Raw genomic sequence first — 14,606 nt, forward strand, 5'->3', positions numbered from 1 at the left:
TACACCCCAGGAATATCTTTCTCGAGGAGCTGGGATTCGTCTCTTCAAAATGTAATCATCAAGAAAGACAGTGCCGCTATCTCCCCGGCTCTGTGGAAGGATAGGGGTCTACCTTTGATAAGTACTAATCAGCAAACACTGATGGCCCTCCCCACTAATCCTCCAGTATTTTTCCATTAGCTCACTGCAGCCTTTAAAAATCCTTCTGCCTTTTGTTTCTGTGGAGTTGAGGTCAATCCCTCTACCTCACTGTAATAATCTTGAATAAAGTCTATCTTACCTTTTAAATTTGTATAGTGCAATTTTTCTTTCACAGGGATGATATTTAGGTTATATCTGCACAACTTATCTTTCAAACGCTCAGCTTTCTAACACAATTATAAAAATATGAATATCCTTTTTTGGCTATTTCTCTGAAACACAGGCTAAAATTATACTAATGAATTACATGCTAACACTATGTATATATATGATAAAAACAATACGCTCATTCATATAAATTATTTCTGCTTCCTTAGAAGAAATACATTTTCCAACTAATGATGATCTGTCTTAGTAGTTTTCAACTTTGTGATGGGCTTATTGGAATGTAACCCTATTGTAGGCCAAAGAGCCTCAGGACTTATGATGGTTCACCTTATGACTTACTGATTTTACAAAGGGTTTATCCAGGCATCAAGTGCATTTTTTATTTACAATATTTTTTTAAATTTATGATAGGATTACCAGGACATACCCCCATCAGGAACTGAAGAGTATCTATATTATAATCTAATATTTTAACACAGTATTTGATAATATTGGACACCATCTATATTAACCATACTGTAAGTACATAGAAAGATAATACAAATATTTAAAACATTACAAAATTAAATCTTCTATCAAATATGCATCAAATATATATGGATAGAAAGTAATTAACATTTATTTAAAATTTATTAAACCAGGTCTTCTTTTATATTATCTCGTGTAATCTTCTCAGTTACACTTCACTTATATAAATTGATATCAAAATGTTTGACAAAAAATTAAACATCTTATATAATTTAAGATAAGCTAGGATGTGCTGGCATATTTTAAAATAATCCATAATCTCATCAGTTCATCACCTTAAATGTTTATTTATTCTTCATAGAGAGGCCTCAGATATATAGGCCTGTGTTTCTAAGACTAATAACAGAAGGAAGGGGAGTGAAAAACCAAGCACTGCCTCCTAAATGCCTCCCGGCAAAAAGGATGGATATCTATCTACTCTGCTTAACTTTTATGGGCCAAATCAACCACATGGCCACATTTAAGTTCAATGACGTGAATAAATTTCATCCCTGCATGTTCCCAGAAGTGGTGAGCCACAATGTCTAACATTCATTTTCATATTAACAGTTAGTTACTTGCCTGGACTTAATTACCTTATTTTTTAAATATAGCAATTGAACTAGACACTTAACATATAACACACATGTAATTTTAAATTCTAACACAAATTCAGTGTGACTTTCTAAACTCTTAGCTAGATGCCAGAAATAACAATCCTGTATTGATTATAATGGCTTCACATTTATATTTTTTTAGTTTGTTTGATTTGATAGTAAACACTAAAGAGAAAATTTAAATAGGAACTTAGCATAAGGACTGTTGAATTGGAAACACAAATTTCATACCTTTGGTTATTGTGTTTCCATTTATTTGACTACTTTAACGTTTTAAAGCTCATGACATTTTCCTGTAATGAAACCACTGGCTTTTGATAATCTGAAGCTCACTTGTGATATTGGTTATTATAATTATTTTCCATTTGCAATGTTTTCATTTTACTATTGCATGAAAATGGAACTAACAGTAGTAGGTTGCAGATTTTATATTCTCTTTTCTCCTATTTTTCCTGTCTATATTAGCTATTTTGTTGAAATACAAATCTGTATCATTTCAGTGGTATATAATTATGAGAAAATTCTATTTTTTATCCCACATACTTTCATTTTAACTTCTTATGCAGAGATATCCTGAAAGGATATCAATATTCATCCAAAAGAAACTAAAATTACTAAAAGTAAAAAACTTAAAGTATCAGGACTCAGAAAAAACTCTCAAGAATTCACTCTCAAATATTTGCCAATATTTACAAATTGTTTTCCCAAAGAACAAATTGTTGCCAGATTCTCTGTTGCAAATGAATATATACACCCACACAGTCAAGTCCAAGAGAACATAGATGTCTCACAGAAAAATTTTCCGTGCTCCTTTTGTGGTTATTTTTAAACTTACAGGTTTTCTTCGTCCTCATATTGACCCTTTCAAAAAGAACTGCAGTTCCCTGTCCCATACCACATCGGCGAGGGCTTTATTCGTATCAGTCTTCATTGGTTTTCTGCTTCTGTTTTTCGCCTTGGCACTGATGATTCTCTGACCTACAGCAATGTTCAAAAGTTTCTAGGTAAATGCATCTTTAGACCTTTATCGCCTTCAAGCAGAAGCCCCGGTTCTCCTTCCATTCATGAACAAACCTCCTGAAAGTGCAGTCTACGCACACACTGCATCATCTTCTTGCCTCTTCCCATGCCATGTCCGTTCAGTTTCGTTCTTTTCACCAAACTCTAATTAAACCGTATCTTTTTAAAAACCAATGTCACTAGCACTCTCTCTAGGACCACTAAATTTTCAAACATAACATGTCTTTCACTGCCTAGATCCTACTTGGGCAACCTTGACAATTTGGATCCAGCAACTTAATTTGTGGTTTTCAAATTTCTATTTCAAGGAAATAACCTCCTAACATTTTCTGCACAGGGCATTCACTCATTGCCAGTGTTTTTGGGTTCCCATCATCGGTCAGTATTTGTTTTATTCTTCTTTTTACACATTTTAACCCCCGAATTTGTCATAGCGTGTTTTTGCTTTTTTTTTTTTCCACTTTCTGTCAATATTTATTTATTTATTTTAAATGTTTGTTTGTTTGCTTTTTGAGATGGAGTTTCACTCTTTTTGCCCAGGCTGGAGTGCAATGGAACGATCTCAGCTCATTGCAACCTCTGCCTCCTGGGTTCAAGTGATTCTCCTGCTTCAGTTTCCTGAGTAGCTGGGAGTACAGGTGCGCACCATCACATCCAGCTAATTTTTTGTATTTTTAGTAGAGACAGGGTTTCACTATGTTGGCCAGGCTGGTCTTGAACTCCTGACCTCAGGTGATCCACCTGCCTTGGCCTCTCAAAGTGCTGGGTTTACAGGCCTGAGCCACCATGCTCAACCCTCCTCTGTCAATAATTTAAGATGCCGATTTATCTTATTGCATAGATATTTGTTCTTTCTTTATGATATGCAAAAGTTTAATGTGTTTTTTCTTGTTCCATTTTCCTCTTCACTAAAATAATACTATGTTACTACCTAATTGTTGTCCTTCCACTAATTATATTCTTCTCAAAATCTTCAACCTTTTTTGTAATGGTGGATTTTGTTGTACTTCTCCTAAATTACAAAATGAAAAGTTCATTCAACCCAATATATTCTTGAGTTTGATATTTGCCATTAGATACAGCTAGTGAAAAGCATTCATTTTTAGTCCAAAATGATGCATTTGTCTAGAAATGCCTCCTACAAATCAGGACATTATCATGTAAGACAAAGGTGTTTATCTGTCCATATGGAGTCACAACATATATGAGAAACTCCTGTGTTTAACACGGTCTCTCAAATGTGTTGCCCAGTTACTTTACAGTGTTCTTTAACCCTCCCTGGGCCAGCAGGCTGTCTCGTGCTTCCTAGTTCCATGATTCCAAACATAAAGGCTTTAACATGGGTAACTAAAGTACACATCCAAGACATTAGTTTATGTGTTTATGTGTTTATGTCTTTTTCATTTCTTAGAAGCATTTTTTTTTCTAGTCCCTTGTCACTTCTCAATCTGGTAAGAGTTTTTAGATGTTACTTTATGGCAGACAGACTAGATTAGGGTTCATCCGTATAGCTGTTGTCTTTGGAAGGACCAAATTAACATTTATTAGAAATATTTTAAGAAAGTAAATGATAGGACAAAAGCATTTATGGACATAGATAAATGCCTTTGAAGAAGCAACAAAGTAATTCTACATTTTCAGTCTATTGTTGATTGACTGTAAAGAGATTCCTCAGAAGACTAGATATACAAAGATAGTGATGTTTTTAGATACTTTAGAATTCTGGCTATTCTGACTGGTCTATGAGGTGAGTAGCAGAACTTGTGCAAGATAAAAATCTTAAAGAAAAATCTAGGTTGGCTTGCAAAAGAATCCTTGAAAAATCATTATATAGCAGCAGAGGATTTCAGACCTGGATGTGCCTAAAGATTTGGTCAATGCAAATGATAACATTAACCTATGATTTGATAGTCATATATATTGGTCTTATCTCCAATTGCACTTGACACTATTCCCTGAAACCTGATATGATCCAAGCCAAGAGGCCTCCCCACAAAGTAGGGCTTATATTTAAAATAGATAAGATAGGGGTAGGAATTGTGTTTAATTATAGAGGACGAAGAAATCTTTCATGTCTGAGTTTTGGGACAGCTGATATTCCCAGCTTTGGTGTGCAATTTCCCCAAGCAGTTGGTGCTCAGGCTTAGAATGTTTCCTCCTCTACTTGAAAGGTCACTCATACCCATTACCCCAAAACAAGAGGGAAGCAGCTGGGATACAGGATACTCCTGGTGCAAAATCCAGGTGATGTCCCTGCAAAAAATGTGCATAGAATGAGATTATCCCATGATGAACTGTGGGTTCCTGTCAACACCAAGAAATAGAGACTAAGGACTCTTCCTCAAACCCTTTGCTCTACACTAGTTAGGTTTCCTTTTGACAATATTTCATTTTTTATAGAATTATTTTTGACTTTTGTTTTTTACTTTTCCACTAATTATATTGCTAGGGGAAAATACATCATTAATGAGAATTCATGTCATAAATTCTGTCAGCCCTAGATTTTAATTGTTAATGTATTGTAACTGAAAAAAAAATGTTCATCTGTGACACTAGTGACCAGGAAATCCAGAGTGACAATAATTAAAATGCTTGGATAATTGCAATATATACACACTCATACATAAATACTTTAATACACATACACACAACACATTTTGAGCTGAAAGTACAAATTTTCCATAAGTCAAAGATATTTATTAAAGGTCGCTGAAGGGTATAATTCATCATCTGCCATACAGGACGATTCATTTTCATGCTTATATTTTTATCACAAATTAAAATATAAGAAGAATTATAATAACCCCAAATCTCTTTTTGTTTCAATAAACTTTTAATTTTAAAATAGCTGTGAATTTACAGAAAGATGTATGGAGTACTCCTGTGTATTCCTTACGAAGCTTACACTGTTGCTTACATTACCATGGTACAATTGTCACAACTAACCAACTTTAGCATGCTACTCTTAGGTAAACCCCTGCTTTATTTTTTTATTTTTTAATAGTTTTTTACATTCGTGTCATTTTTTTTCTATTTCAAGTTTCTTTCTAGGTTACCTTATTGCATTAATTCACTTAGTCATCATGTCTCTTTAAGCTCTTCTGGCCTGTAACCATCATTTTTTCTTTTTCATAACCTCGACAATTTTGATGAGTGGGACTCAGATATTTTGTAGAATGTTTCTCAATTTTGGTCTGTTTGAGATTTTTCTGATTATATTGGGCTTTAAGGTTTGAGAGAAAAATACCATTTAGACAAAATGCCCTTCTGATTACATGATTATCAGGGTTACATGATATAACATGACTTAACGTGGTCGATGTAAACCTTAGCCACTGACTTACGTAGTGTTTGCCAGGTTTCTCCTCTGGGAAATTACTGCCAGCTCCTACTCCACCTTCACCCTCCCACGCCTTTGAATGCACTATTCTTTGGAAGAAAGTAGCTGAATACAGCCCATGCTGGTGGAGTGGGAGAGGATTTAACTCCACTGCTTGGAGGTGCACTTATATAAATTATGTGGAATGTTTCTACATGGAAGATTTATCTGTTGTACCACATTTATTTATTTGATTCTTCATTTATATCAATATGGATTCATAACTATGTATTTTATGCTTCATGCTATAATCTAGTTCATTATAAATGCTATTCAAAATATATGCTATTTATTTTGTTGCTCAAATTGTTTCAGCTTTGGGCATTGGAAGCTCTTTCAGGTTTATACTTATGTCCCTTAGACATGGCTCTGCATTTTTATTTTTGAAACCTTTTTACATTTTTTGTGACGAAAAGGTGCTCCAACCTCATATTGTATTTCCTCACCAATCTTTAAATCCACACAATCATCCACAGAACTCTTATTCTTTTTATAGAGCATAACATTAGAAACCAAGTTCAGGGCATTGTTTGTGTTCATTGCTGGGTGTAAAATTCTTTTTCTTTTTTTTTATTTTTATTTTTATTATACTTTAAGTTCTAGGGTACATGTGTATAATGTGCAGGTTTGTTACATATATATACTTGTGCCATGTTGGTGTGCTGCACCCATAACCGTGTCAGCACCCATCAACTCGTCATTTACATCAGGTATAACTCCCAAGGCAATCCCTCCCCCTCCCCCCTCCCCGTGATAGGCCCCGCTGTGTGATGTTCCCCTTCCCGAGTCCAAGTGATCTCATTGTTCAGTTCCCACCTATGAGTGAGAACATGCAGTGTTTGGTTTTTTGTTCTTGCGATAGTTTGCTGAGAATGATGGTTTCCAGCTGCATCCATGTCCCTACAAAGGACACAAACTCATCCTTTTTTATGGCTGCATAATATTCCATAGTGTATATGTGCCACATTTTTTAAATCCAATCTGTGACTGATGGACATTTGGGTTGATTCCAAGTCTTTGCTATTGTGAATAGTGCCGCAATAAACATACCTGTGCATGTGTCTTTATAGCAGCATGATTTATAATCCTTTGGGTATATACCCAGTAATGGGATGGCTGGGTCATGTGGTACTTCTAGTTCTAGATCCTTGAGGAATCACCATACTGTTTTCCATAATGGTTGAACTACTTTATAATCCCACCAACAGTGTAAAAGTGTTCCTATTTCTCCACATCCTCTCCAGCACCTGTTGTTTCCTGACTTTTTAATGATTGCCATTCTAACTGGTGTGAGATGGTATCTCATTGTGGTTTTGATTTGCATTTCTCTGATGGCCAGTGATGATGAGCATTTTTCCATGTGTCTGTTGGCTGTATGAATGTCCTCTTTTGAGAAATGTCTGTTCATATCCTTTGCCCACTTCTTGATGGGGTTGTTTGTTTTTTTCTTGTAAATTTGTTTGAGTTCTTTGTAGGTTCTGGATATTAGCCCTTTGTCAGCTGAGTAGATTGCAAAAATTTTCTCCCATTCTGTAGGTTGCCTGTTCACTCTGATGGTAGTTTCTTTTGCTGTGCAGAAGCTCTTTAGTTTAATGAGATCCCATTTGTCTATTTTGGCTTTTGCTGCTGTTGCTTTTGGTGTTTTAGACATGAAGTCCTTCCCCATGCCTATGTCCTGAATGGTATTACCTAGGTTTTCTTCTAGGGTTTTTATGGTATTAGGTCTCACATTTAAGTCTCTAATCCATCTTGAATTAATTTTCGTATAAGGAGTAAGGAAAGGATCCAGTTTCAGCTTTCTACTTATGGCTAGCCAATATTTCCAGCACCATTTATTAAATAGGGAATCCCTTTCCCATTTCTTGTTTTTCTCAGGTTTGTCAAAGATCAAATGGCTGTAGATGTGTGGTATTATTTCTGAGGACACTGTTCTGTTCCATTGGTCTATATCTCTGTTTTGGAGTAGCATGCTTTTTTGGTTACTGTAGCCTTGTAGTATAGTTTGAAGTCAGGTAGCGTGATGCCTCCAGCTTTGTTCTTTTGACTTAGGATTGTCTTGGAGATGCAGGCTCTTTTTTGGTTCCATATGAACTTTAAAGCAGTTTTTTTCCAATTCTGTGAAGAAACTCATTGATAGCTTGATGGGGATGGCATTGAATCTATAAATTACCTTGGGCAGTATGGCCATTTTCACGATATTGATTCTTCCTATCCATGAGCATGGTATGTTCTTCCATTTCTTTATGTCTTCTTTTATTTCACTGAGCAGTGGTTTGTAGTTCTCCTTGAAGAGGTCCTTTACATCCCCTTAAGTTGGATTCCTAGGTATTTTATTCTCTTTGAAGCTATTGTGAATGGAAGTTCATTCATGATTTGGCTCTCTATTTGTCAGTGACTGGTGTACAAGAATGCTTGTGATTTTTGCACATTAATTTTGTATCCTGAGACTTTGCTGAAGTTGCTTATCAGCTTAAGGAGATTTTGGGCTGAGACAATGGGGTTTTCTAAATATACAATCATGTCATCTGCAAACAGGGACAATTTGACTTCTTCTTGTCCTAACTGAATACCCTTGATTTCTTTCTCTTGCCTGATTGCCCTAGCCATAACTTCCAACACTATGTTGAACAGGAGTGGTGAGAGAGGGCATCCCTGTTTTGTGCCAGTTTTCAAAGGGAATTTTTCCAGTTTCTGCTCATTCAGTATGATATTGGCTGTGGGTTTGTCATAAAAAGCTCTTATGATTTTGAAATACGTTCCATCAATACCAAATTTATTGAGAGTTTTTAGCATGAAGGGCTGTTGAATTTTGTCAAAGGCCTTTTCTGCATCTATTGAGATAATCATGTGGTTTTTGTCTTTGGTTCTGTTTATATGCTGCATTACGTTTATTGATTTGCGAATGTTGAACCAGCCTTGCATCCCAAGGATGAAGCCCACTTGATCATGGTGGATGAGCTTTTTGATGTGCTGCTGGATCCAGTTTGCCCGTATTTTATTGAGGATTTTTGCATCGATGTTCATCAGGGATATGGGTCTAAAATTCCCTTTTTTTGTTGTGTCTCTGCCAGGCTTTGGTATCAGGATGATGTTGGCCTCATAAAATGAGTTAGGGAGGATTCCCTCTTTTTCTATTGATTGGAATAGTTTCAGAAGGAATGGTACCAGCTCCTCCTTGTACCTCTGGTAGAATTCAGCTGTGAATCCATCTGGTCCTGGACTTTTTTTGGTTGGTAGGCTATTAATTATTGCCTCAATTTCAGAGCCTGTTATTGATCTATTCAGGGATTCAGCTTCTTCCTGGTTTAGTCTTGGGAGAGTGTAAGTGTCTAGGAAATTATCCATTTCTTCTAGATTTTCTAGTTTTATTGTGTAGAGGTGTTTATAGTATTCTCTGATGGTAGTTTGTATTTCTGTGGGGTCGGTGGTGATATCCCCTTTATCATTTCTTATTGCATCTATTTGATTCTTCTCTCTTTTCTTCTTTATTAGTCTTCCTAGTGGCCTATCAATTTTGTTGATCTTTTCAAAAAACCAACTCCTGGATTCATTGATTTTTTGGAGGGTTTTTTGTGTCTCTATCTCCTTCAGTTCTGCTCTGATCTTAGTTATTTCTTGTCTTCTGCTAGTTTTGAATGTGTTTCCTCGTGCTTCTCTAGTTCTTTTAATTGTGATGTTAGAGTGTCAATTTTAGATCTTTCCAGCTTTCTCTTGTGGGCATTTAGTGCTATAAATTTCCCTCTACACACTGCTTTAAATGTGTCCCAGAGATTCTTATATGTTGTGTCTTTGTTCTCATTGGTTTCAAAGAACATCTTTATTTCTGCCTTCATTTCGTTGTGTACCCAGTAGTCATTCAGGAGCAGGTTATTCAGTTTCCATGTAGTTGAGCGGTTTTGATTGAGTTTCTTAGTCCTGAGTTCTAGTTTGATTGCACTGTGGTCTGAGAGACAGTTTGTTATAATTTCTGTTCTTGTCCATTTGCTGAGGAGTGCTTTACTTCCAATTATGTGGTCAATTTTGGAATAAGTGTGATACCACAGGTGCTGAGAAGAATGTATATTCTGTTGATTTGGGGTGGTGAGTTCTGTAGATGTCTATTCGGTCTGCTTCCTGCAGAGATGAGTTCAATTCCTGGATATCCTTGTTAGCTTTCTGTCTCGTTGATCTGTCTAATGTTGACAGTGCAGTGTTGAAGGCTCCCATTATTATTGTATGGGAGTCTAAGTCTCTTTGTAAGTCTCTAAGGACTTGCTTTATGAATCTGGGTGCTCCTGTATTGGGTGCATATATATTTAGGATAGTTAGCTCTTCCTGTTGAATTGATCCCTTTACCATTATGTAATGGCCTTCTTTGTCTCTTTTGATCTTTGATGGTTTAAAGTCTGTTTTATCAGAGACTAGTATTGCAACCCCCACTTTTTTTTTGTTCTCCATTTGCTTGGTAAATCTTCCTCCATCCCTTTATTTTGAGCCTATGTATGTCTCTGCGTGTGAGATGGGTCTCCTGAATACAGCAGACTGATGGGTCTTGACTCTTTATCCAGTTTGCCAGTCTGTGTCTTTTAATTGGAGCATTTAGTCGATTTACATTTAAGGTTAATATTGTTATGTGTGAACTTGATCCTGCCATTATGATATTAACTGGTTATTTTGCTCGTTAGTTGATGCAGTTTCTTCCTAGCCTCGATGGTCTTTACATTTTGGCATGTTTTTCCAATGGCTGGTACCGGTTGTTCCTTTCCATGTTTAGTGCTTCCTTCAGGGTGTCTTGTAAGGCAGGCCTGTTGGTGACAAAATCTCTAAGCATTTGCTTATCTGTAAAGGATTTTATTTCTCCTTCACTTATGAAACATAGTTTGGCCGGATATGAAATTCTGGGTTTAAAATTCTTTTCTTTAAGAATGTTGAATATTGGCCCCCACTCTCTTCTGGCTTGTAGAGTTTCTGCCGAGAGATCTGCTGTTAGTCTGATGGGCTTCCCTTTGTGGGTAACCCGACCTTTCTCTCTGGCTGCCCTTAAGATTTTTTCCTTCATTTCAACTTTGGTGAATCTGACAATTATGTGTCCTGGAGTTGCTCTTCTCGAGGAGTATCTTTGTGGCGTTCTCTGTATTTCCGGGATTTGAATGTTGGCCTGCCCTACTAGGTTGGGGAAGTTCTCCTGGATGATATCCTGAGGAGTGTTTTCCAACTTGGTTTCATTTTCCCCCTCACTTTCAGGCACCCCACTCAGACGTAGATTTGGTTTTTTTACATAATCCCATACTTCTTGCAGGCTTTGTTCATTTCTTTTTCTTCTTTTTTCTTTAGATTTCTCTTCTCACTTCATTTCATTCATTTGATCCTCAATCACTGATACTCTTTCTTCCAGTTGATCCAGTCAGTTACTGAAACTTGTGCATTTGTCACGTATTTCTCGTGTCATGGTTTTCATCTCTGTCCATTCGTTTATGGCCTTCTCTGCATTAATTATTCTGGTTATCAATTCTTCCACTCTTTTTTCAAGATTTTTAGTTTCTTTGTGCTGGGTACATATTTCTTCCTTTAGCTCTGAGAAGTTTGATGGACTAGAGGCTTCTTCTCTCATCTCGTCAAAGTTATTCACCATCCAGCTTTGATCCGTTGCTGATGATGAGCTGCATTCCTTTGGAGGGGGAGATGTGCTCTTATTTTTTGAATTTCCAGCTTTTCTGCCCTGCTTTTTCCCCATCTTTGTGGTTTTATCTGCCTCTGGTCTTTGATGATGGTGACGTACTGATGAGGTTTTGGTGTGGGTGTCCTTCCTGTTTGTTAGTTTTCCTTTTAACAGTCAGGACCCTCAGCTATAGGTCTGTTGGAGATTGCTTGAGGTCCACTCCAGACCCTGTTTGCCTGGGTATCAGCAGCAGAAGCTGCAGAAGATAGAATACTGCTGAAGAGCGAGTGTACCTGTCTGATTCTTGCTTTGGAAGCTTCCTCTCAGGGGTGTACTCCACCATGTGAGGTGTGGGGTGTCGGTCTGCCCCTAGTGGAGGATGTCTCCCAGTTAGGCTACTCAGGGGTCAGGGACCCACTTGAGCAGGCCGTCTGTCTGTTCTCAGATATCAACCTCCGTGGTGGGAGATCCACCACTCTCTTCAGAGCTGTCAGACAGAGTCGCTTGCATCTCCAGAGGTTTCTGCTGCTTTGTTGTTGTTGTTGTTGTTGTTGTTTAGCTGTGCCCTGTCCCCAGAGGTGGAGTCTACAGAGACTGGCAGGCCACCTTGAGCTGCTGTGAGCTCCACCCAGTTTGATCTTCCCAGGGCTTTGTTTACCTACTTAAGCCTCAGCAATGGCGGGCGCTCCTCCCCCAGCCTCGCTGCTGCCTTGTGGTTAGATCGCAGACTGCTGTGCTAGCAATGAGGAAGGCTCCGTGGGCGTGGGATGCTCCCAGCCAGGTGTGGGATATAATCTCCTGGTGTGCCCGTTTGCTTAAAGCGCAGTATTGGGGTGGGAGTTACCCGATTTTCCAGGTGTTGTGTGTCTCAGTTCCCTGGCTTGGAAAAGTGATTCCCTTCCCCCTTGCGCTTCCCAGGTGAGGCGATGCCTCGCCCTGCTTCAGCTCTCAGTGGACGGGCTGCAACAGCTGACCAGCACTGATTGTCCAGCACTCCCCAGTGAGATGAACCCAGTACCTCAGTTGATAATGCAGAAATCATCTGTCTTTTGTGTCACTCACGCTGGGAGCTGGAGTCTGGAGCTGTTCCTATTCGGCCATCTTGTTCCCGTAAAATTCTTTTTCAAAGCATCTTATCTGATATTTGTATATATAACAGTAAATCATTTTTAAACTAAAACTGTGAATGATTTAATAGTAATAAATGTGTATTAGAGGTATTGAAGGTAGAAAGTGAGGTTAAACTATTATTTTTGAAGTCGCCTAAATTCTTATTAATTACCACTTCATTTATTAGTATGTACTGTCAAAGAAAAAAAAAACTGAACCTGACTCAAAGTTCAAGCCCAGGTTTCGTGTTTTTGAAGGCTACATCATTTTAGTAGCTAAAGAGTTATCGAGGGAATTGGAGATTATCTAGATGAATATTTCTAGTTTATAAAGTGTTAAATGTGGACATGAGAGGTTATATCATACACCCATTGTCATTGGACAGATTACTGAAAAAATGAGACTGGATCATAGGTCATGTAGGTTCCCAATTTGTTGGCCTTTCACAAAGCAATGCAAAATCCCTACAATATAAATCCCTTTTATAAAATTATCGATGATGCTAACTCTAATGCCTACTTTTTAGGATTGTTTTAAGAAAAAAAGCTAATGAATGTATAAGAATACATATGAGTGCAAAATAGAGATATAAAAAAATGACATTCCTTATCCTAAAACAATTGTTCTATATATCCAAAGTGAATGAGAAAATTAAAATATATAGTGTCACAGCAATGCCCCAGAGGATTTATATGCATCATTTAATCTATTAACAATTCCCTAAATAAAGGTACTATTATGTTCACTTTACAAATATGTAAACTTTAAAACCGAGAGTTTAATTAACATGTACAGGATCGCTCACTTGGTAAGCTCTTACAGACTGAATTCAAATATTTTCCCCACTTCAAAACCTTTAATTTTTTCATTACTTCAAGATTCCCATTTTACTTCTTTAAGATATTTGGTTTAGAAAGAACTTAAAGGAAGTAATCTTTCTACTTTACAGCAACCCATATCTTGCTTTTTCACAGACTATGTATCTCATATTGCTTTGTATTATAGTTATTTATGAGCAACTTTCATCTCTTCTTGTCAATTATCTGCTCCTTAAGGGCATTTCTTTGTTACATGCCTTGTACATAACATAGAATACACTAAGAATGTGATAAGATTCTTGAATGAGTGAACATTCTCTCCTATGGAAAGAAAAATACTGAAGTTATAATCAAGTGAAATGAAATACAATAAAATAACAATCCTCTGAATACTTTTTTGCATAGTGAATTGTTCATGAAAAAGTAGAAAATTTCTGATTCACTGAATAACAAAGAAGGTTTAGATTACTTAAATTCTAATACAATTTTAAAATTGAACTTGACATTATTACTAAGCATATTGTTTAAGTCAGTGGGATAGTATAGCTAACAGCAACTGAAGGTCATATTCAGAGTTTGGTCAAATTATGCGAATAGAAAACCTTCAGTTGGGCAGCCACTGGGCTCTTTGATACATCAGTTATGTCTTCAAGGACCTAGACCCTTGCCTGCTTTCTCTATTCTATCATGGCCTTGACTTTTATCACCAGATTTGTCATCTAATGTTTGAAAGATCAATGCCTCAGCTCTAAGTCTTGGATCTTCTTACATAACAATATTCTAAATGGTAAAATGTGGTAGTAAGAGAAAATGAGTTTTGTTCTTTCAGAAATCTCTTTTTCTGCGAAGATTAATTTTTCTAGAAGTTTCTCATTAGTTTTCCTCTTAGATCTTATTGGTGAAATCTAGGTTACATAAGCACACCTAAATCAACCATTACTGAAGGGAATACGGTTAGTATAATCGGGTCTGCCAATCACAATTCACAACCAAGGCAGGATGGTAGTAGTGAAGAAAGGGTTATTGCTCTGATACAGAGATCCCACATCTATATTAGACAGGGGCAACAGCTATGAACAAGAATCAAAGAGGCAAACTAGAGAACTGACTTGAGGATAGAAGAGAGCCTGAGACTTAGTTCCAGGATTTGAGGGCTATGATCCAGTGTTCTAATGGGTTTGTTGGTGTTCATCTTTAGAAGGGTGGTA

Source organism: Macaca mulatta, chromosome 17, assembly GCF_049350105.2.
Source record: "Macaca mulatta isolate MMU2019108-1 chromosome 17, T2T-MMU8v2.0, whole genome shotgun sequence".
Taxonomy (NCBI): Eukaryota; Metazoa; Chordata; class Mammalia; order Primates; family Cercopithecidae; genus Macaca; species Macaca mulatta.